Genomic DNA, 17,557 nt, shown 5'->3' on the forward strand with positions numbered 1-17,557 from the left:
TTTTCCATTAAGAAAGGAAAAAAGCAAGAAAAAGCATGCTCCAGGTGAGGCTCGAACTCACAACCTCGGCATTGCTCAACAAGTACTGCCATATAAGTACCGCGCGCTGACCGATTGCGCCACTGGAGCGCGGGCATCATCCGAAAGATCCATTATCCATCTCTCCTCGGTTTAAAACAGACCTCCAAGTGATCCAAAACCTAAAATCCTGCTTACCCCAGACAAAAGAGAATTGATTTTCTCTCATAGCAAGAAATGGTAGCTTATAAGTGCTCCTAGAAAAAAAACACTGCCAAAGCCACTTGACTGGAGCTCAAGGACAGTTTTTTAAAAATAAAAAGTAAAACTTTTTTGAAAGAAAAAATGATATTGCAACTGCTATTGTGACGTGTTAGGAATATATTCATGCAAAAGTTACTAAAAGTTACTAAAAGGTCCACTGTAAACCAAGAAGTGGAAGGTAATACCAAATACCAAGTACCTTTGGACCAAAGTCAGTTTGTGCGTAAACCCAGATAAAACACAAGAGTTGTTAATACATTTAAAATGCCACTATCCAGACACTGTGTTGAGCATTTTAATGCTCTATTTGGCAGAAAAGCTGCGGATTCACATGAGATTCTGTTTCTGACTGTTTGCGGCAAGAAGACTTCTGAACATGTCCCAGAGCAGTGGCTATCAGTGCAAATCTCAAAAAATGCAACAACGCCATGTCATGTGAAGCAAAGGAGGCACACCTCTAAGGAGTGATGCTGATTGCTATTCATATATGTTGATACATCAGGAAAAACACGTCTTACCAACGCTACTTGTCAGGATGGCCTTTTTGCTTGAAGATTTTAGCCCACCGGATTTGCATGCCACAATGGGATGTCAGGAGAACGTCGGACAAAATGCAAAGCTCCTTCCTAATAAAAGCAGCTTTTCCTTTGTGGGGAGTTGAAGACATTGTTTGGCTGAAACATTGCAGGAGATTTGGTATTGGACAAGAGGACTTGTAGCCATCTTGCAGAAGATTCTGTTCAGCTGATACTCAACTAATTGTGAGTTCTACTAGTAAGAGGCACACATATTAATTAAGGCATCAGGAAAGGGAACTTCTAAAGATTTTATTTGAAAGCCTTGCTTTAGACAGAGCCAAGCAAGTTCTCGAGCACCCCAGATGGGACTCGAACCCACAATCCCAGGCTTAGGAGGCCAGTGCCTTATCCATTAGGCCACTGGGGCTTGCACTGGATGCATGCACACCCTTTTTTTTTCATTCATAAGTCATCCGTTCTCTTACTTTACAAGGTAAGGGTGGCAAAGTCTTTGATTTATTTTCCCTTGCAAACTTGCTACAGAATTGCAAGTGGTTTGAGCTACAAAGTTAGAAGAATGAGCTTTCTGAAAGGGAAAAGCCATGTCGCAGCGCTCCACGCCTCTTTTCAACAAGTAGAAGGCGCACATTCTCGTTATCAGTTTTGGTCCAGAGTTTAAAGAATGTGGTCAGTGTAACTGAAAGACAACTCATTCAAGCACCACTGAGGAAAGAACCTTAAGTTTCTTTGGGCGCTTACTGCCTTGTGGTAAAGTTCTCAGGCCGTAGGGTGCAAGTGCAGACGACATTTTCCATTAAGAAAGGCAAAAAGCAAGAAAAAGCATGCTCCAGGTGAGGCTCGAACTCACAACCTCGGCATTGCTCAACAAGTACTGCCATATAAGTACCGCGCGCTGACCGATTGCGCCACTGGAGCGCGGGCGTCATTCAAACGATCCATTATCCATCTCTCCTCGGTTTAAAACAGACCTGCAAGTGATCTAAAACCTAAAATCCTGCTTACCCCAGACAAAAGAGAATTGATTTTCTCTCATAGCAAGAAATGGTAGCTTATAAGTGCTCCTAGAAAAAAAACACTGCCAAAGCCACTTGACTGGAGCTCAAGGACAGTTTTTTAAAAATAAAAAGTAAAACTTTTTTGAAAGAAAAAATGATATTGCAACTGCTATTGTGACGTGTTAGGAATATATTCATGCAAAAGTTACTAAAAGTTACTAAAAGGTCCACTGTAAACCAAGAAGTGGAAGGTAATACCAAATACCAAGTACCTTTGGACCAAAGTCAGTTTGTGCGTAAACCCAGATAAAACACAAGAGTTGTTAATACATTTAAAATGCCACTATCCAGACACTGTGTTGAGCATTTTAATGCTCTATTTGGCAGAAAAGCTGCGGATTCACATGAGATTCTGTTTCTGACTGTTTGCGGCAAGAAGACTTCTGAACATGTCCCAGAGCAGTGGCTATCAGTGCAAATCTCAAAAAATGCAACAACGCCATGTCATGTGAAGCAAAGGAGGCACACCTCTAAGGAGTGATGCTGATTGCTATTCATATATGTTGATACATCAGGAAAAACACGTCTTACCAACGCTACTTGTCAGGATGGCCTTTTTGCTTGAAGATTTTAGCCCACCGGATTTGCATGCCACAATGGGATGTCAGGAGAACGTCGGACAAAATGCAAAGCTCCTTCCTAATAAAAGCAGCTTTTCCTTTGTGGGGAGTTGAAGACATTGTTTGGCAGAAACATTGCAGGAGATTTGGTATTGGACAAGAGGACTTGTAGCCATCTTGCAGAAGATTCTGTTCAGCTGATAGCATGATGCTCAACTAATTGTGAGTTCTACTAGTAAGAGGCACACATATTAATTAAGGCATCAGGAAAGGGAACTTCTAAAGATTTTATTTGAAAGCCTTGCTTTAGACAGAGCCAAGCAAGTTCTCGAGCACCCCAGATGGAACTCGAACCCACAATCCCTGGCTTAGGAGGCCAGTGCCTTATCCATTAGGCCACTGGGGCTTGCACTGGATGCATGCAAACCCTTTTTTTTTCATTCATAAGTCATCCGTTCTCTTACTTTACAAGGTAAGGGTGGCAAAGTCTTTGATTTATTTTCCCTTGCAAACTTGCTACAGAATTGCAAGTGGTTTGAGCTACAAAGTTAGAAGAATGAGCTTTCTGAAAGGGAAAAGCCATGTCGCAGCGCTCCACGCCTCTTTTCAACAAGTAGAAGGCGCACATTCTCGTTATCAGTTTTGGTCCAGAGTTTAAAGAATGTGGTCAGTGTAACTGAAAGACAACTCATTCAAGCACCACTGAGGAAAGAACCTTAAGTTTCTTTGGGCGCTTACTGCCTTGTGGTAAAGTTCTCAGGCCGTAGGGTGCAAGTGCAGACGACATTTTCCATTAAGAAAGGCAAAAAGCAAGAAAAAGCATGCTCCAGGTGAGGCTCGAACTCACAACCTCGGCATTGCTCAACAAGTACTGCCATATAAGTACCGCGCGCTGACCGATTGCGCCACTGGAGCGCGGGCATCATCCAAAAGATCCATTATCCATCTCTCCTCGGTTTAAAACAGACCTCCAAGTGATCCAAAACCTAAAATCCTGCTTACCCCAGACAAAAGAGAATTGATTTTCTCTCATAGCAAGAAATGGTAGCTTATAAGTGCTCCTAGAAAAAAAACACTGCCAAAGCCACTTGACTGGAGCTCAAGGACAGTTTTTTAAAAATAAAAAGTAAAACTTTTTTGAAAGAAAAAATGATATTGCAACTGCTATGAAAAGTTACTAAAAGGTCCACTGTAAACCAAGAAGTGGAAGGTAATACCAAATACCAAGTACCTTTGGACCAAAGTCAGTTTGTGCGTAAACCCAGATAAAACACAAGAGTTGTTAATACATTTAAAATGCCACTATCCAGACACTGTGTTGAGCATTTTAATGCTCTATTTGGCAGAAAAGCTGCGGATTCACATGAGATTCTGTTTCTGACTGTTTGCGGCAAGAAGACTTCTGAACATGTCCCAGAGCAGTGGCTATCAGTGCAAATCTCAAAAAATGCAACAACGCCATGTCATGTGAAGCAAAGGAGGCACACCTCTAAGGAGTGATGCTGATTGCTATTCATATATGTTGATACATCAGGAAAAACACGTCTTACCAACGCTACTTGTCAGGATGGCCTTTTTGCTTGAAGATTTTAGCCCACCGGATTTGCATGCCACAATGGGATGTCAGGAGAACGTCGGACAAAATGCAAAGCTCCTTCCTAATAAAAGCAGCTTTTCCTTTGTGGGGAGTTGAAGACATTGTTTGGCTGAAACATTGCAGGAGATTTGGTATTGGACAAGAGGACTTGTAGCCATCTTGCAGAAGATTCTGTTCAGCTGATAGCATGATGCTCAACTAATTGTGAGTTCTACTAGTAAGAGGCACACATATTAATTAAGGCATCAGGAAAGGGAACTTCTAAAGATTTTATTTGAAAGCCTTGCTTTAGACAGAGCCAAGCAAGTTCTCGAGCACCCCAGATGGGACTCGAACCCACAATCCCTGGCTTAGGAGGCCAGTGCCTTATCCATTAGGCCACTGGGGCTTGCACTGGATGCATGCAAACCCTTTTTTTTTCATTCATAAGTCATCCGTTCTCTTACTTTACAAGGTAAGGGTGGCAAAGTCTTTGATTTATTTTCCCTTGCAAACTTGCTACAGAATTGCAAGTGGTTTGAGCTACAAAGTTAGAAGAATGAGCTTTCTGAAATGGAAAAGCCATGTCGCAGCGCTCCACGCCTCTTTTCAACAAGTAGAAGGCGCACATTCTCGTTATCAGTTTTGGTCCAGAGTTTAAAGAATGTGGTCAGTGTAACTGAAAGACAACTCATTCAAGCACCACTGAGGAAAGAACCTTAAGTTTCTTTGGGCGCTTACTGCCTTGTGGTAAAGTTCTCAGGCCGTAGGGTGCAAGTGCAGACGACATTTTCCATTAAGAAAGGCAAAAAGCAAGAAAAAGCATGCTCCAGGTGAGGCTCGAACTCACAACCTCGGCATTGCTCAACAAGTACTGCCATATAAGTACCGCGCGCTGACCGATTGCGCCACTGGAGCGCTGGCATCATCTGAAAGATCCATTATCCATCTCTCCTCGGTTTAAAACAGACCTCCAAGTGATCCAAAACCTAAAATCCTGCTTACCCCAGACAAAAGAGAATTGATTTTCTCTCATAGCAAGAAATGGTAGCTTATAAGTGCTCCTAGAAAAAAAACACTGCCAAAGCCACTTGACTGGAGCTCAAGGACAGTTTTTTAAAAATAAAAAGTAAAACTTTTTTGAAAGAAAAAATGATATTGCAACTGCTATTGTGACGTGTTAGGAATATATTCATGCAAAAGTTACTAAAAGTTACTAAAAGGTCCACTGTAAACCAAGAAGTGGAAGGTAATACCAAATACCAAGTACCTTTGGACCAAAGTCAGTTTGTGCGTAAACCCAGATAAAACACAAGAGTTGTTAATACATTTAAAATGCCACTATCCAGACACTGTGTTGAGCATTTTAATGCTCTATTTGGCAGAAAAGCTGCGGATTCACATGAGATTCTGTTTCTGACTGTTTGCGGCAAGAAGACTTCTGAACATGTCCCAGAGCAGTGGCTATCAGTGCAAATCTCAAAAAATGCAACAACGCCATGTCATGTGAAGCAAAGGAGGCACACCTCTAAGGAGTGATGCTGATTGCTATTCATATATGTTGATACATCAGGAAAAACACGTCTTACCAACGCTACTTGTCAGGATGGCCTTTTTGCTTGAAGATTTTAGCCCACCGGATTTGCATGCCACAATGGGATGTCAGGAGAACGTCGGACAAAATGCAAAGCTCCTTCCTAATAAAAGCAGCTTTTCCTTTGTGGGGAGTTGAAGACATTGTTTGGCTGAAACATTGCAGGAGATTTGGTATTGGACAAGAGGACTTGTAGCCATCTTGCAGAAGATTCTGTTCAGCTGATAGCATGATGCTCAACTAATTGTGAGTTCTACTAGTAAGAGGCACACATATTAATTAAGGCATCAGGAAAGGGAACTTCTAAAGATTTTATTTGAAAGCCTTGCTTTAGACAGAGCCAAGCAAGTTCTCGAGCACCCCAGATGGGACTCGAACCCACAATCCCTGGCTTAGGAGGCCAGTGCCTTATCCATTAGGCCACTGGGGCTTGCACTGGATGCATGCAAACCCTTTTTTTTTCATTCATAAGTCATCCGTTCTCTTACTTTACAAGGTAAGGGTGGCAAAGTCTTTGATTTATTTTCCCTTGCAAACTTGCTACAGAATTGCAAGTGGTTTGAGCTACAAAGTTAGAAGAATGAGCTTTCTGAAATGGAAAAGCCATGTCGCAGCGCTCCACGCCTCTTTTCAACAAGTAGAAGGCGCACATTCTCGTTATCAGTTTTGGTCCAGAGTTTAAAGAATGTGGTCAGTGTAACTGAAAGACAACTCATTCAAGCACCACTGAGGAAAGAACCTTAAGTTTCTTTGGGCGCTTACTGCCTTGTGGTAAAGTTCTCAGGCCGTAGGGTGCAAGTGCAGACGACATTTTCCATTAAGAAAGGCAAAAAGCAAGAAAAAGCATGCTCCAGGTGAGGCTCGAACTCACAACCTCGGCATTGCTCAACAAGTACTGCCATATAAGTACCGCGCGCTGACCGATTGCGCCACTGGAGCGCTGGCATCATCTGAAAGATCCATTATCCATCTCTCCTCGGTTTAAAACAGACCTCCAAGTGATCCAAAACCTAAAATCCTGCTTACCCCAGACAAAAGAGAATTGATTTTCTCTCATAGCAAGAAATGGTAGCTTATAAGTGCTCCTAGAAAAAAAACACTGCCAAAGCCACTTGACTGGAGCTCAAGGACAGTTTTTTAAAAATAAAAAGTAAAACTTTTTTGAAAGAAAAAATGATATTGCAACTGCTATTGTGACGTGTTAGGAATATATTCATGCAAAAGTTACTAAAAGTTACTAAAAGGTCCACTGTAAACCAAGAAGTGGAAGGTAATACCAAATACCAAGTACCTTTGGACCAAAGTCAGTTTGTGCGTAAACCCAGATAAAACACAAGAGTTGTTAATACATTTAAAATGCCACTATCCAGACACTGTGTTGAGCATTTTAATGCTCTATTTGGCAGAAAAGCTGCGGATTCACATGAGATTCTGTTTCTGACTGTTTGCGGCAAGAAGACTTCTGAACATGTCCCAGAGCAGTGGCTATCAGTGCAAATCTCAAAAAATGCAACAACGCCATGTCATGTGAAGCAAAGGAGGCACACCTCTAAGGAGTGATGCTGATTGCTATTCATATATGTTGATACATCAGGAAAAACACGTCTTACCAACGCTACTTGTCAGGATGGCCTTTTTGCTTGAAGATTTTAGCCCACCGGATTTGCATGCCACAATGGGATGTCAGGAGAACGTCGGACAAAATGCAAAGCTCCTTCCTAATAAAAGCAGCTTTTCCTTTGTGGGGAGTTGAAGACATTGTTTGGCTGAAACATTGCAGGAGATTTGGTATTGGACAAGAGGACTTGTAGCCATCTTGCAGAAGATTCTGTTCAGCTGATAGCATGATGCTCAACTAATTGTGAGTTCTACTAGTAAGAGGCACACATATTAATTAAGGCATCAGGAAAGGGAACTTCTAAAGATTTTATTTGAAAGCCTTGCTTTAGACAGAGCCAAGCAAGTTCTCGAGCACCCCAGATGGGACTCGAACCCACAATCCCTGGCTTAGGAGGCCAGTGCCTTATCCATTAGGCCACTGGGGCTTGCACTGGATGCATGCAAACCCTTTTTTTTTCATTCATAAGTCATCCGTTCTCTTACTTTACAAGGTAAGGGTGGCAAAGTCTTTGATTTATTTTCCCTTGCAAACTTGCTACAGAATTGCAAGTGGTTTGAGCTACAAAGTTAGAAGAATGAGCTTTCTGAAATGGAAAAGCCATGTCGCAGCGCTCCACGCCTCTTTTCAACAAGTAGAAGGCGCACATTCTCGTTATCAGTTTTGGTCCAGAGTTTAAAGAATGTGGTCAGTGTAACTGAAAGACAACTCATTCAAGCACCACTGAGGAAAGAACCTTAAGTTTCTTTGGGCGCTTACTGCCTTGTGGTAAAGTTCTCAGGCCGTAGGGTGCAAGTGCAGACGACATTTTCCATTAAGAAAGGCAAAAAGCAAGAAAAAGCATGCTCCAGGTGAGGCTCGAACTCACAACCTCGGCATTGCTCAACAAGTACTGCCATATAAGTACCGCGCGCTGACCGATTGCGCCACTGGAGCGCTGGCATCATCTGAAAGATCCATTATCCATCTCTCCTCGGTTTAAAACAGACCTCCAAGTGATCCAAAACCTAAAATCCTGCTTACCCCAGACAAAAGAGAATTGATTTTCTCTCATAGCAAGAAATGGTAGCTTATAAGTGCTCCTAGAAAAAAAACACTGCCAAAGCCACTTGACTGGAGCTCAAGGACAGTTTTTTAAAAATAAAAAGTAAAACTTTTTTGAAAGAAAAAATGATATTGCAACTGCTATTGTGACGTGTTAGGAATATATTCATGCAAAAGTTACTAAAAGTTACTAAAAGGTCCACTGTAAACCAAGAAGTGGAAGGTAATACCAAATACCAAGTACCTTTGGACCAAAGTCAGTTTGTGCGTAAACCCAGATAAAACACAAGAGTTGTTAATACATTTAAAATGCCACTATCCAGACACTGTGTTGAGCATTTTAATGCTCTATTTGGCAGAAAAGCTGCGGATTCACATGAGATTCTGTTTCTGACTGTTTGCGGCAAGAAGACTTCTGAACATGTCCCAGAGCAGTGGCTATCAGTGCAAATCTCAAAAAATGCAACAACGCCATGTCATGTGAAGCAAAGGAGGCACACCTCTAAGGAGTGATGCTGATTGCTATTCATATATGTTGATACATCAGGAAAAACACGTCTTACCAACGCTACTTGTCAGGATGGCCTTTTTGCTTGAAGATTTTAGCCCACCGGATTTGCATGCCACAATGGGATGTCAGGAGAACGTCGGACAAAATGCAAAGCTCCTTCCTAATAAAAGCAGCTTTTCCTTTGTGGGGAGTTGAAGACATTGTTTGGCAGAAACATTGCAGGAGATTTGGTATTGGACAAGAGGACTTGTAGCCATCTTGCAGAAGATTCTGTTCAGCTGATAGCATGATGCTCAACTAATTGTGAGTTCTACTAGTAAGAGGCACACATATTAATTAAGGCATCAGGAAAGGGAACTTCTAAAGATTTTATTTGAAAGCCTTGCTTTAGACAGAGCCAAGCAAGTTCTCGAGCACCCCAGATGGGACTCGAACCCACAATCCCTGGCTTAGGAGGCCAGTGCCTTATCCATTAGGCCACTGGGGCTTGCACTGGATGCATGCAAACCCTTTTTTTTTCATTCATAAGTCATCCGTTCTCTTACTTTACAAGGTAAGGGTAGCAAAGTCTTTGATTTATTTTCCCTTGCAAACTTGCTACAGAATTGCAAGCGGTTTGAGCTACAAAGTTAGAAGAATGAGCTTTCTGAAAGGGAAAAGCCATGTCGCAGCGCTCCACGCCTCTTTTCAACAAGTAGAAGGCGCACATTCTCGTTATCAGTTTTGGTCCAGAGTTTAAAGAATGTGGTCAGTGTAACTGAAAGACAACTCATTCAAGCACCACTGAGGAAAGAACCTTAAGTTTCTTTGGGCGCTTACTGCCTTGTGGTAAAGTTCTCAGGCCATAGGGTGCAAGTGCAGACGACATTTTCCATTAAGAAAGGCAAAAAGCAAGAAAAAGCATGCTCCAGGTGAGGCTCAAACTCACAACCTCGGCATTGCTCAACAGTACTGCCATATAAGTACCGCGCGCTGACCGATTGCGCCACTGGAGCGCGGGCATCATCCGAAAGATCCATTATCCATCTCTCCTCGGTTTAAAACAGACCTCCAAGTGATCCAAAACCTAAAATCCTGCTTACCCCAGACAAAAGAGAATTGATTTTCTCTCATAGCAAGAAATGGTAGCTTATAAGTGCTCCTAGAAAAATAAAGGGAAAATAAATCAAAGTCTTTGATTTATTTTCCCTTGCAAACTTGCTACAGAATTGCAAGCGGTTTGAGCTACAAAGTTAGAAGAATGAGCTTTCTGAAAGGGAAAAGCCATGTCGCAGCGCTCCACGCCTCTTTTCAACAAGTAGAAGGCGCACATTCTCGTTATCAGTTTTGGTCCAGAGTTTAAAGAATGTGGTCAGTGTAACTGAAAGACAACTCATTCAAGCACCACTGAGGAAAGAACCTTAAGTTTCTTTGGGCGCTTACTGCCTTGTGGTAAAGTTCTCAGGCCATAGGGTGCAAGTGCAGACGACATTTTCCATTAAGAAAGGCAAAAAGCAAGAAAAAGCATGCTCCAGGTGAGGCTTGAACTCACAACCTCGGCATTGCTCAACAGTAACTGCCATATAAGTACCGCGCGCTGACCGATTGCGCCACTGGAGCGCGGGCATCATCCGAAAGATCCATTATCCATCTCTCCTCGGTTTAAAACAGACCTCCAAGTGATCCAAAACCTAAAATCCTGCTTACCCCAGACAAAAGAGAATTGATTTTCTCTCATAGCAAGAAATGGTAGCTTATAAGTGCTCCTAGAAAAAAAACACTGCCAAAGCCACTTGACTGGAGCTCAAGGACAGTTTTTTAAAAATAAAAAGTAAAACTTTTTTGAAAGAAAAAATGATATTGCAACTGCTATTGTGACGTGTTAGGAATATATTCATGCAAAAGTTACTAAAAGTTACTAAAAGGTCCACTGTAAACCAAGAAGTGGAAGGTAATACCAAATACCAAGTACCTTTGGACCAAAGTCAGTTTGTGCGTAAACCCAGATAAAACACAAGAGTTGTTAATACATTTAAAATGCCACTATCCAGACACTGTGTTGAGCATTTTAATGCTCTATTTGGCAGAAAAGCTGCGGATTCACATGAGATTCTGTTTCTGACTGTTTGCGGCAAGAAGACTTCTGAACATGTCCCAGAGCAGTGGCTATCAGTGCAAATCTCAAAAAATGCAACAACGCCATGTCATGTGAAGCAAAGGAGGCACACCTCTAAGGAGTGATGCTGATTGCTATTCATATATGTTGATACATCAGGAAAAACACGTCTTACCAACGCTACTTGTCAGGATGGCCTTTTTGCTTGAAGATTTTAGCCCACCGGATTTGCATGCCACAATGGGATGTCAGGAGAACGTCGGACAAAATGCAAAGCTCCTTCCTAATAAAAGCAGCTTTTCCTTTGTGGGGAGTTGAAGACATTGTTTGGCAGAAACATTGCAGGAGATTTGGTATTGGACAAGAGGACTTGTAGCCATCTTGCAGAAGATTCTGTTCAGCTGATAGCATGATGCTCAACTAATTGTGAGTTCTACTAGTAAGAGGCACACATATTAATTAAGGCATCAGGAAAGGGAACTTCTAAAGATTTTATTTGAAAGCCTTGCTTTAGACAGAGCCAAGCAAGTTCTCGAGCACCCCAGATGGGACTTGAACCCACAATCCCTGGCTTAGGAGGCCAGTGCCTTATCCATTAGGCCACTGGGGCTTGCACTGGATGCATGCACACCCTTTTTTTTTCATTCATAAGTCATCCGTTCTCTTACTTTACAAGGTAAGGGTGGCAAAGTCTTTGATTTATTTTCCCTTGCAAACTTGCTACAGAATTGCAAGTGGTTTGAGCTACAAAGTTAGAAGAATGAGCTTTCTGAAAGGGAAAAGCCATGTCGCAGCGCTCCACGCCTCTTTTCAACAAGTAGAAGGCGCACATTCTCGTTATCAGTTTTGGTCCAGAGTTTAAAGAATGTGGTCAGTGTAACTGAAAGACAACTCATTCAAGCACCACTGAGGAAAGAACCTTAAGTTTCTTTGGGCGCTTACTGCCTTGTGGTAAAGTTCTCAGGCCGTAGGGTGCAAGTGCAGACGACATTTTCCATTAAGAAAGGCAAAAAGCAAGAAAAAGCATGCTCCAGGTGAGGCTCGAACTCACAACCTCGGCATTGCTCAACAAGTACTGCCATATAAGTACCGCGCGCTGACCGATTGCGCCACTGGAGCGCGGGCGTCATTCGAACGATCCATTATCCATCTCTCCTCGGTTTAAAACAGACCTCCAAGTGATCTAAAACCTAAAATCCTGCTTACCCCAGACAAAAGAGAATTGATTTTCTCTCATAGCAAGAAATGGTAGCTTATAAGTGCTCCTAGAAAAAAAACACTGCCAAAGCCACTTGACTGGAGCTCAAGGACAGTTTTTTAAAAATAAAAAGTAAAACTTTTTTGAAAGAAAAAATGATATTGCAACTGCTATTGTGACGTGTTAGGAATATATTCATGCAAAAGTTACTAAAAGTTACTAAAAGGTCCACTGTAAACCAAGAAGTGGAAGGTAATACCAAATACCAAGTACCTTTGGACCAAAGTCAGTTTGTGCGTAAACCCAGATAAAACACAAGAGTTGTTAATACATTTGTGGGGAGTTGAAGACATTGTTTGGCTGAAACATTGCAGGAGATTTGGACTTGTAGCCATCTTGCAGAAGATTCTGTTCAGCTGATAGCATGATGCTCAACTAATTGTGAGTTCTACTAATAAGAGGTACACATATTAATTAAAGCGGTTGTAAAGGTGTTTTTTTTTTTTTTTTAAAATAACAAACATGTTATACTTACCTTCACTGTGCAGCTCGTTCTGCACACAGTGGCCCCGAACCTCGTCTTCTGGGGTCCCTCGGCGGCTGTTTCAGCTCCTCCCCGCAAGCATTCACCACCTTAATGCGAGCTCCCTCGCACGGTGGTGAGTGCTTGCGGGCGCGCTCCCGTGATACAGCCGGCGGCTATAGCGGCTCGCTGTATCACTCGGCCCCGCCCCCCGGCGCGTCGCGTCATCGGATGTGATTGACAGCAGCGCGAGCCAATGGCTGCGCTGCTTTCAATCCATCCACTGCAGCCAATCAGCGGCCAGGGTGAGCGGAGGAACAGATGTCGGGAACGCGAAGCTGACTTTCGAGGCGTCAGGTAAGTAAAACGGGGGGCCTGGGGGCGGCGGTTCTGTCAGAAGTTTTTTCACCTTAATGCATAGAATGCATTAAGGTGAAAAAATTTTTACCTTTACAACCCCTTTAAGGCATCAGGAAAGGTAACTTCTAAAGATTTTATTTGAAAGCCTTGCTTTAGACAGAGCCAAGCAAGTTCTCGAGCACCCCAGATGGGACTCGAACCCACAATCCCTGGCTTAGGAGGCCAGTGCCTTATCCATTAGGCCACTGGGGCTTGCACTGGATGCATGCAAACCCTTTTTTTTTCATTCATAAGTCATCCGTTCTCTTACTTTACAAGGTAAGGGTGGCAAAGTCTTTGATTTATTTTCCCTTGCAAACTTGCTACAGAATTGCAAGTGGTTTGAGCTACAAAGTTAGAAGAATGAGCTTTCTGAAAGGGAAAAGCCATGTCGCAGCGCTCCACGCCTCTTTTCAACAAGTAGAAGGCGCACATTCTCGTTATCAGTTTTGGTCCAGAGTTTAAAGAATGTGGTCAGTGTAACTGAAAGACAACTCATTCAAGCACCACTGAGGAAAGAACCTTAAGTTTCTTTGGGCGCTTACTGCCTTGTGGTAAAGTTCTCAGGCCGTAGGGTGCAAGTGCAGACGACATTTTCCATTAAGAAAGGCAAAAAGCAAGAAAAAGCATGCTCCAGGTGAGGCTCGAACTCACAACCTCGGCATTGCTCAACAAGTACTGCCATATAAGTACCGCGCGCTGACCGATTGCGCCACTGGAGCGCGGGCATCATCCGAAAGATCCATTATCCATCTCTCCTCGGTTTAAAACAGACCTCCAAGTGATCCAAAACCTAAAATCCTGCTTACCCCAGACAAAAGAGAATTGATTTTCTCTCATAGCAAGAAATGGTAGCTTATAAGTGCTCCTAGAAAAAAAACACTGCCAAAGCCACTTGACTGGAGCTCAAGGACAGTTTTTTAAAAATAAAAAGTAAAACTTTTTTGAAAGAAAAAATGATATTGCAACTGCTATGAAAAGTTACTAAAAGGTCCACTGTAAACCAAGAAGTGGAAGGTAATACCAAATACCAAGTACCTTTGGACCAAAGTCAGTTTGTGCGTAAACCCAGATAAAACACAAGAGTTGTTAATACATTTAAAATGCCACTATCCAGACACTGTGTTGAGCATTTTAATGCTCTATTTGGCAGAAAAGCTGCGGATTCACATGAGATTCTGTTTCTGACTGTTTGCGGCAAGAAGACTTCTGAACATGTCCCAGAGCAGTGGCTATCAGTGCAAATCTCAAAAAATGCAACAACGCCATGTCATGTGAAGCAAAGGAGGCACACCTCTAAGGAGTGATGCTGATTGCTATTCATATATGTTGATACATCAGGAAAAACACGTCTTACCAACGCTACTTGTCAGGATGGCCTTTTTGCTTGAAGATTTTAGCCCACCGGATTTGCATGCCACAATGGGATGTCAGGAGAACGTCGGACAAAATGCAAAGCTCCTTCCTAATAAAAGCAGCTTTTCCTTTGTGGGGAGTTGAAGACATTGTTTGGCAGAAACATTGCAGGAGATTTGGTATTGGACAAGAGGACTTGTAGCCATCTTGCAGAAGATTCTGTTCAGCTGATAGCATGATGCTCAACTAATTGTGAGTTCTACTAGTAAGAGGCACACATATTAATTAAGGCATCAGGAAAGGGAACTTCTAAAGATTTTATTTGAAAGCCTTGCTTTAGACAGAGCCAAGCAAGTTCTCGAGCACCCCAGATGGGACTCGAACCCACAATCCCTGGCTTAGGAGGCCAGTGCCTTATCCATTAGGCCACTGGGGCTTGCACTGGATGCATGCAAACCCTTTTTTTTTCATTCATAAGTCATCCGTTCTCTTACTTTACAAGGTAAGGGTGGCAAAGTCTTTGATTTATTTTCCCTTGCAAACTTGCTACAGAATTGCAAGTGGTTTGAGCTACAAAGTTAGAAGAATGAGCTTTCTGAAAGGGAAAAGCCATGTCGCAGCGCTCCACGCCTCTTTTCAACAAGTAGAAGGCGCACATTCTCGTTATCAGTTTTGGTCCAGAGTTTAAAGAATGTGGTCAGTGTAACTGAAAGACAACTCATTCAAGCACCACTGAGGAAAGAACCTTAAGTTTCTTTGGGCGCTTACTGCCTTGTGGTAAAGTTCTCAGGCCGTAGGGTGCAAGTGCAGACGACATTTTCCATTAAGAAAGGCAAAAAGCAAGAAAAAGCATGCTCCAGGTGAGGCTCGAACTCACAACCTCGGCATTGCTCAACAAGTACTGCCATATAAGTACCGCGCGCTGACCGATTGCGCCACTGGAGCGCGGGCATCATCCGAAAGATCCATTATCCATCTCTCCTCGGTTTAAAACAGACCTCCAAGTGATCCAAAACCTAAAATCCTGCTTACCCCAGACAAAAGAGAATTGATTTTCTCTCATAGCAAGAAATGGTAGCTTATAAGTGCTCCTAGAAAAAAACCACTGCCAAAGCCACTTGACTGGAGCTCAAGGACAGTTTTTTAAAAATAAAAAGTAAAACTTTTTTGAAAGAAAAAATGATATTGCAACTGCTATTGTGACGTGTTAGGAATATATTCATGCAAAAGTTACTAAAAGTTACTAAAAGGTCCACTGTAAACCAAGAAGTGGAAGGTAATACCAAATACCAAGTACCTTTGGACCAAAGTCAGTTTGTGCGTAAACCCAGATAAAACACAAGAGTTGTTAATACATTTAAAATGCCACTATCCAGACACTGTGTTGAGCATTTTAATGCTCTATTTGGCAGAAAAGCTGCGGATTCACATGAGATTCTGTTTCTGACTGTTTGCGGCAAGAAGACTTCTGAACATGTCCCAGAGCAGTGGCTATCAGTGCAAATCTCAAAAAATGCAACAACGCCATGTCATGTGAAGCAAAGGAGGCACACCTCTAAGGAGTGATGCTGATTGCTATTCATATATGTTGATACATCAGGAAAAACACGTCTTACCAACGCTACTTGTCAGGATGGCCTTTTTGCTTGAAGATTTTAGCCCACCGGATTTGCATGCCACAATGGGATGTCAGGAGAACGTCGGACAAAATGCAAAGCTCCTTCCTAATAAAAGCAGCTTTTCCTTTGTGGGGAGTTGAAGACATTGTTTGGCAGAAACATTGCAGGAGATTTGGTATTGGACAAGAGGACTTGTAGCCATCTTGCAGAAGATTCTGTTCAGCTGATAGCATGATGCTCAACTAATTGTGAGTTCTACTAGTAAGAGGCACACATATTAATTAAGGCATCAGGAAAGGGAACTTCTAAAGATTTTATTTGAAAGCCTTGCTTTAGACAGAGCCAAGCAAGTTCTCGAGCACCCCAGATGGGACTCGAACCCACAATCCCTGGCTTAGGAGGTCAGTGCCTTATCCATTAGGCCACTGGGGCTTGCACTGGATGCATGCAAACCCTTTTTTTTTCATTCATAAGTCATCCGTTCTCTTACTTTACAAGGTAAGGGTAGCAAAGTCTTTGATTTATTTTCCCTTGCAAACTTGCTACAGAATTGCAAGCGGTTTGAGCTACAAAGTTAGAAGAATGAGCTTTCTGAAAGGGAAAAGCCATGTCGCAGCGCTCCACGCCTCTTTTCAACAAGTAGAAGGCGCACATTCTCGTTATCAGTTTTGGTCCAGAGTTTAAAGAATGTGGTCAGTGTAACTGAAAGACAACTCATTCAAGCACCACTGAGGAAAGAACCTTAAGTTTCTTTGGGCGCTTACTGCCTTGTGGTAAAGTTCTCAGGCCATAGGGTGCAAGTGCAGACGACATTTTCCATTAAGAAAGGCAAAAAGCAAGAAAAAGCATGCTCCAGGTGAGGCTCGAACTCACAACCTCGGCATTGCTCAACAGTAACTGCCATATAAGTACCGCGCGCTGACCGATTGCGCCACTGGAGCGCGGGCATCATCCGAAAGATCCATTATCCATCTCTCCTCGGTTTAAAACAGACCTCCAAGTGATCCAAAACCTAAAATCCTGCTTACCCCAGACAAAAGAGAATTGATTTTCTCTCATAGCAAGAAATGGTAGCTTATAAGTGCTCCTAGAAAAAAAACACTGCCAAAGCCACTTGACTGGAGCTCAAGGACAGTTTTTTAAAAATAAAAAGTAAAACTTTTTTGAAAGAAAAAATGATATTGCAACTGCTATTGTGACGTGTTAGGAATATATTCATGCAAAAGTTACTAAAAGTTACTAAAAGGTCCACTGTAAACCAAGAAGTGGAAGGTAATACCAAATACCAAGTACCTTTGGACCAAAGTCAGTTTGTGCGTAAACCCAGATAAAACACAAGAGTTGTTAATACATTTAAAATGCCACTATCCAGACACTGTGTTGAGCATTTTAATGCTCTATTTGGCAGAAAAGCTGCGGATTCACATGAGATTCTGTTTCTGACTGTTTGCGGCAAGAAGACTTCTGAACATGTCCCAGAGCAGTGGCTATCAGTGCAAATCTCAAAAAATGCAACAACGCCATGTCATGTGAAGCAAAGGAGGCACACCTCTAAGGAGTGATGCTGATTGCTATTCATATATGTTGA

At 42.4% G+C, this 17,557-nt stretch overlaps 22 non-coding genes across 22 annotated transcripts; all 22 read right to left on the bottom strand.

Moving 5' to 3' along the window:
* Positions 1–36: 36 nt before the first annotated feature.
* TRNAI-UAU (transfer RNA isoleucine (anticodon UAU)) lies at positions 37–129 on the bottom strand. Its single transcript is given in 2 exon segments — positions 37–72; positions 92–129. It is a non-coding gene; the product is annotated as a tRNA-Ile (tRNA).
* A 1,025-nt stretch (positions 130–1,154) lies between these two features.
* TRNAR-CCU (transfer RNA arginine (anticodon CCU)) lies at positions 1,155–1,227 on the bottom strand. Its single transcript has one exon. It is a non-coding gene; the product is annotated as a tRNA-Arg (tRNA).
* Positions 1,228–1,643: 416 nt separating this feature from the next.
* On the bottom strand, positions 1,644–1,736 carry TRNAI-UAU (transfer RNA isoleucine (anticodon UAU)). Its single transcript is given in 2 exon segments — positions 1,644–1,679; positions 1,699–1,736. It is a non-coding gene; the product is annotated as a tRNA-Ile (tRNA).
* Positions 1,737–2,769: 1,033 nt separating this feature from the next.
* Positions 2,770–2,842, bottom strand: TRNAR-CCU (transfer RNA arginine (anticodon CCU)). Its single transcript has one exon. It is a non-coding gene; the product is annotated as a tRNA-Arg (tRNA).
* A 416-nt stretch (positions 2,843–3,258) lies between these two features.
* On the bottom strand, positions 3,259–3,351 carry TRNAI-UAU (transfer RNA isoleucine (anticodon UAU)). Its single transcript is given in 2 exon segments — positions 3,259–3,294; positions 3,314–3,351. It is a non-coding gene; the product is annotated as a tRNA-Ile (tRNA).
* A 997-nt stretch (positions 3,352–4,348) lies between these two features.
* TRNAR-CCU (transfer RNA arginine (anticodon CCU)) lies at positions 4,349–4,421 on the bottom strand. Its single transcript has one exon. It is a non-coding gene; the product is annotated as a tRNA-Arg (tRNA).
* Positions 4,422–4,837: 416 nt separating this feature from the next.
* On the bottom strand, positions 4,838–4,930 carry TRNAI-UAU (transfer RNA isoleucine (anticodon UAU)). Its single transcript is given in 2 exon segments — positions 4,838–4,873; positions 4,893–4,930. It is a non-coding gene; the product is annotated as a tRNA-Ile (tRNA).
* A 1,033-nt stretch (positions 4,931–5,963) lies between these two features.
* Positions 5,964–6,036, bottom strand: TRNAR-CCU (transfer RNA arginine (anticodon CCU)). Its single transcript has one exon. It is a non-coding gene; the product is annotated as a tRNA-Arg (tRNA).
* A 416-nt stretch (positions 6,037–6,452) lies between these two features.
* On the bottom strand, positions 6,453–6,545 carry TRNAI-UAU (transfer RNA isoleucine (anticodon UAU)). The gene is given in 2 exon segments: positions 6,453–6,488; positions 6,508–6,545. It is a non-coding gene; the product is annotated as a tRNA-Ile (tRNA).
* Positions 6,546–7,578: 1,033 nt separating this feature from the next.
* TRNAR-CCU (transfer RNA arginine (anticodon CCU)) lies at positions 7,579–7,651 on the bottom strand. The gene has a single exon. It is a non-coding gene; the product is annotated as a tRNA-Arg (tRNA).
* A 416-nt stretch (positions 7,652–8,067) lies between these two features.
* On the bottom strand, positions 8,068–8,160 carry TRNAI-UAU (transfer RNA isoleucine (anticodon UAU)). The gene is given in 2 exon segments: positions 8,068–8,103; positions 8,123–8,160. It is a non-coding gene; the product is annotated as a tRNA-Ile (tRNA).
* A 1,033-nt stretch (positions 8,161–9,193) lies between these two features.
* Positions 9,194–9,266, bottom strand: TRNAR-CCU (transfer RNA arginine (anticodon CCU)). Its single transcript has one exon. It is a non-coding gene; the product is annotated as a tRNA-Arg (tRNA).
* A 416-nt stretch (positions 9,267–9,682) lies between these two features.
* On the bottom strand, positions 9,683–9,774 carry TRNAI-UAU (transfer RNA isoleucine (anticodon UAU)). The gene is given in 2 exon segments: positions 9,683–9,718; positions 9,737–9,774. It is a non-coding gene; the product is annotated as a tRNA-Ile (tRNA).
* A 511-nt stretch (positions 9,775–10,285) lies between these two features.
* On the bottom strand, positions 10,286–10,378 carry TRNAI-UAU (transfer RNA isoleucine (anticodon UAU)). The gene is given in 2 exon segments: positions 10,286–10,321; positions 10,341–10,378. It is a non-coding gene; the product is annotated as a tRNA-Ile (tRNA).
* A 1,033-nt stretch (positions 10,379–11,411) lies between these two features.
* TRNAR-CCU (transfer RNA arginine (anticodon CCU)) lies at positions 11,412–11,484 on the bottom strand. Its single transcript has one exon. It is a non-coding gene; the product is annotated as a tRNA-Arg (tRNA).
* Positions 11,485–11,900: 416 nt separating this feature from the next.
* TRNAI-UAU (transfer RNA isoleucine (anticodon UAU)) lies at positions 11,901–11,993 on the bottom strand. Its single transcript is given in 2 exon segments — positions 11,901–11,936; positions 11,956–11,993. It is a non-coding gene; the product is annotated as a tRNA-Ile (tRNA).
* A 1,141-nt stretch (positions 11,994–13,134) lies between these two features.
* Positions 13,135–13,207, bottom strand: TRNAR-CCU (transfer RNA arginine (anticodon CCU)). Its single transcript has one exon. It is a non-coding gene; the product is annotated as a tRNA-Arg (tRNA).
* Positions 13,208–13,623: 416 nt separating this feature from the next.
* Positions 13,624–13,716, bottom strand: TRNAI-UAU (transfer RNA isoleucine (anticodon UAU)). Its single transcript is given in 2 exon segments — positions 13,624–13,659; positions 13,679–13,716. It is a non-coding gene; the product is annotated as a tRNA-Ile (tRNA).
* A 997-nt stretch (positions 13,717–14,713) lies between these two features.
* On the bottom strand, positions 14,714–14,786 carry TRNAR-CCU (transfer RNA arginine (anticodon CCU)). The gene has a single exon. It is a non-coding gene; the product is annotated as a tRNA-Arg (tRNA).
* A 416-nt stretch (positions 14,787–15,202) lies between these two features.
* Positions 15,203–15,295, bottom strand: TRNAI-UAU (transfer RNA isoleucine (anticodon UAU)). Its single transcript is given in 2 exon segments — positions 15,203–15,238; positions 15,258–15,295. It is a non-coding gene; the product is annotated as a tRNA-Ile (tRNA).
* A 1,033-nt stretch (positions 15,296–16,328) lies between these two features.
* Positions 16,329–16,401, bottom strand: TRNAR-CCU (transfer RNA arginine (anticodon CCU)). Its single transcript has one exon. It is a non-coding gene; the product is annotated as a tRNA-Arg (tRNA).
* A 416-nt stretch (positions 16,402–16,817) lies between these two features.
* TRNAI-UAU (transfer RNA isoleucine (anticodon UAU)) lies at positions 16,818–16,910 on the bottom strand. The gene is given in 2 exon segments: positions 16,818–16,853; positions 16,873–16,910. It is a non-coding gene; the product is annotated as a tRNA-Ile (tRNA).
* Between the last annotated feature and the right edge of the window lie 647 nt (positions 16,911–17,557).

Source organism: Aquarana catesbeiana, linkage group LG03 (assembly GCF_042186555.1).
Source record: "Aquarana catesbeiana isolate 2022-GZ linkage group LG03, ASM4218655v1, whole genome shotgun sequence".
Taxonomy (NCBI): domain Eukaryota; kingdom Metazoa; phylum Chordata; class Amphibia; order Anura; family Ranidae; genus Aquarana; species Aquarana catesbeiana.